This window comes from Bombina bombina, chromosome 2, assembly GCF_027579735.1.
Source record: "Bombina bombina isolate aBomBom1 chromosome 2, aBomBom1.pri, whole genome shotgun sequence".
Classification (NCBI taxonomy): domain Eukaryota; kingdom Metazoa; phylum Chordata; class Amphibia; order Anura; family Bombinatoridae; genus Bombina; species Bombina bombina.
This window is the reverse complement of record NC_069500.1, coordinates 990,527,007-990,530,911: the sequence shown is the minus strand read 5'-3', so window position 1 is coordinate 990,530,911 and position 3,905 is coordinate 990,527,007.

The following is a 3,905-nucleotide window of genomic DNA, read 5'->3' as shown; positions in this document are numbered from 1 at the left end:
AGAAAAACAGTATATAATATGTGTGTGTACAGTAAATGAGCAAGAGGAAAATTACAGCTAAACACAAACACAGCAAAAATGTAAAAATAGCCTTGGTCCCAAACGGACAGAAAATGGAAAAGTGCTGTGGTCATTAAGGGGTTAAAATAAAAAATGTAGCATCTTTTTAAAAAAAAAAACAAAAAACCCTGCAATAAGCAGTTTTAAGGAGTCAAGGTGTGCGGGTGTGGGGTGTTAGAAAAAAATGTCTATGCTTATCTAAATATATATTTATGTGTTAATATGTGTATATACACACATAAACACATAAATATATATGTATATATTTATATATATTTAAATTTTCTGCCCATCAATGTGCGACTTACCCCCTTCACTGTGCTAGGTTCTTAGTGTCTGACAGCATGAGAACGAGGCTACCATTAGAGTCTATGGCCTAGATTTGGAGTTTGGCGGTAGCCGTGAAAACCAGCGTTAGAGGCTCCTAACGCTGGTTTTAGGCTACCGCCGGTATTTGGAGTCAGTCAGGAAAGGGTCTAACGCTCACTTTTCAGCCCCGACTTTTCCATACCGCAGATACCCTTACGTCAATTACGTATCCTATCTTTTCAATTGGATCTTTCTAACTCCGGTATTTAGAGTCGTGTCTGAAATGAGCGTTAGAATTCTAACGACAAAACTCCAGCCGCAGAAAAAAGTCAGTAGTTAAGAGCTTTCTGGGCTAACGCCGGTTTATAAAGCTCTTAACTACTGTGCTCTAAAGTACACTAACACCCATAAACTACCTATGTACCCCTAAACCGAGGTCCCCCCACATCGCCGCCACTCGATGAAATTTTTTTAACCCCTAATCTGCCGACCGCCACCTACGTTATACTTATGTACCCCTAATCTGCTGCCCCTAACACCGCCGACCCCTATATTATATTTATTAACCCCTAACCTGCTCCCCACAACGTCGCCGCCAGCTACCTACAATAATTAACCCCTAATCTGCCGAGAGGACCGCACCGCTACTATAATAAAGTTATTAACCCCTAATCCGCCTCACTCCCGCCTCAAAAACCCTATAACTTGTATAAATTGTATGTGTTTTTTTACAGGCAAAAGAGCTGAATTTCTTGGGGCATGCCCCGCAAAGGGCCCTGTTCAGGGCTGGTAAGGTAAAAGAGCTTTGAACTTTTGTAATTTTGAATAGGGTAGGGCATTTTTTTATTTTGGGGGGCTTTGTTATTTTATTAGGGGGCTTAGAGTAGGTGTAATTAGTTTAAAATTGTGGTAATATTTTTCTAATGTTTGTAAATATTTTTTTATTTTTTGTAACTTAGTTCTTTTTTATTTTTTGTACTTTAGTTAGTTTATTTAATTGTATTTATTTGTAGATATTGTATTTAATTCATTTATTAATAGTGTAGTGTTAGGTTTGATTGTAGGTAATTGTAGGTATTTTATTTAATTAATTTATTGATAGTGTAGTGTTAGGTTTAATTGTAACTTAGGTTAGGATTTATTTTACAGGTAAATTTGTAATTATTTTAACTATTTTAGCTATTAAATAGTTCTTAACTATTTAATAGCTATTGTACTTGGTTAAAATAAATACAAAGTTACCTGTAAAATAAATATAAATCCTAAAATAGCTATAATATAATTATAATTTATATTGTAGCTATATTAGGATTTATTTTACAGGTAAGTATTTAGCTTTAAATAGGAATAATTTATTTAATAAGAGTTAATTAATTTCGTTAGATTTAAATTATATTTAACTTAGGGGGGTGTTAGTGTTAGGGTTAGACTTAGCTTTAGGGGTTAATACATTTATTAGAATAGCGGTGAGCTCCAGTCGGCAGATTAGGGGTTAATGTTTGAAGTTAGGTGTCGGCGATGTTAGGGAGGGCAGATTAGGGGTTAATACTATTTATTATAGGGTTAGTGAGGCGGATTAGGGGTTAATAACTTTATTATAATAGCGGTGCGGTCCGCTCGGCAGATTAGGGGTTAATAAGTGTAGGCAGGTGGAGGCGACGTTGTGGGGGGCAGATTAGGGGTTAATAAATATAATATAGGGGTCGGCGGTGTTAGGTGCAGCAGATTAGGGGTACATAGGGATAATGTAAGTAGCGGCGGTTTACGGAGCGGCAGATTAGGGATTAAAAATAATATGCAGGGGTCAGCGATAGCGGGGGCAGCAGAATAGGGGTTAATAAGTGTAAGGTTAGGGGTGTTTAGACTCGGGGTACATGTTAGGGTGTTAGGTGCAGACGTAGGAAGTGTTTCCCCATAGACAACAATAGGGCTGCGTTAGGAGCTGAACGCGGCTTTTTTGCAGGTGTTAGGTTTTTTTTCAGCTCAAACAGCCCCATTGTTTTCTATGGGGGAATCGTGCACAAGCACGTTTTTGAGGCTGGCCGCGTCCGTAAGCAACTCTGGTATCGAGAGTTGCAGTGGCGTTAAATATGCCTGTACGCTCCTTTTTTGGAGCCTAACGCAGCCATTCTGTGGACTCTCAATACCAGAGTTATTTAAAAGGTGCGGCCAGAAAAAAGCCAGCGTTAAATCTAGCCATTAGAAAGCCCGCTCTCATGAGTGCAAAGCTTCCGTGCAATGCAAACGCAAGGTTGCGTTCGTATTGCACCTAACTAATACCAGCGAGCCCCAGGCTGCACTAACATTGGGAATTTTGTTTTTAATTTTGCAGAGCAAGAGAGCATTATTACAGGGGGCCTGGTCCCCAAAGCCACGCTAACACAAGTGCTTTATCCATAGTGCTCAGGGGACCTGGCACCCTTTTTATATCGGAGGAGAGCACACTACACCAGAGTGTGGAATAGGGGGCCCGTTCCCCAGAGCTGCACTAAATCAAGTCATTTTCCATAGTGTGCCAAGGACCCTATTGAAAATGACAGCAGAGTGTGCTACAGCAGGATGGGGGAGTGTGGGGAGTGATCCGGTGTCCTGTTAAGGGGCCGAACTTTTGAAAAGAGTGAACCATGTCACTTCCTGTGACGTTACATCAGCTGTTGTATACATTTTGGCCCTTTTGCACATGCGTGCCAGCGTCATCACATAGCTGGCCCCATACGTGACTGGGAAAATATTTAGACCTGTGAAATTCAGAAGCCTTTCTATAGCGCATGTGTGGGATTTTCTATCACAAACGGGGGGTTTATAGAAAGCTGTTTATTCTCCTCAGCAATATTCTGAAGTCCGCTCCCCCACTGCAACTACTCCCATTAAGCTGAGTCTCCGTGCGTGTAATGACAAACAGCCACTCGGCTATCGCCACTGATTCTTCTGCTGATCCAATGCAGATTTTCACAGGCTCTCTTCAATGTCATTGTTTAAACATTTGTTGCAGCAGTAAGCATTTTTGGTGTTTACTATCCCTTTAACCATTAAATGACGTTATGCCATTGTATTCCGTCACAACGGCACTGGGCTTTAAAGCCGTTATGACGGAATACATTGTCATGGCAAACGGCTGTCCTGAAGCCTACTAGGCTTGCAGGATTTGATAGCGGTCTGGAGGGGGTTCCTAGCGTCTTAGAGACGCCCCCCAGACCCAATCCCATAGTTGAAATCTCTCGATCTTTTGCACAATCGTGTGATATCAATTTGTCTACATCGGTACGCTGTTCCGATGAAGACTTTTTAGCCCAGTCATGAAAGGGTTAATTATATTCATTATTCTATTCTAAAGTCAGAATAGAATAATGAATATGAATAAAGAATGGATCTGAAATAACCTATGAATCCGAAAAACTATTTAACTTAACATAAGGAATATGCCGAAACAATTCTATCTACACCGCCATCCCCCCACATTACCAAAACTAAATAAAAACCTATTAACCTCTAAACCGCCATCCCCCCACATCGCCAACACTAAATAAACCTATTAA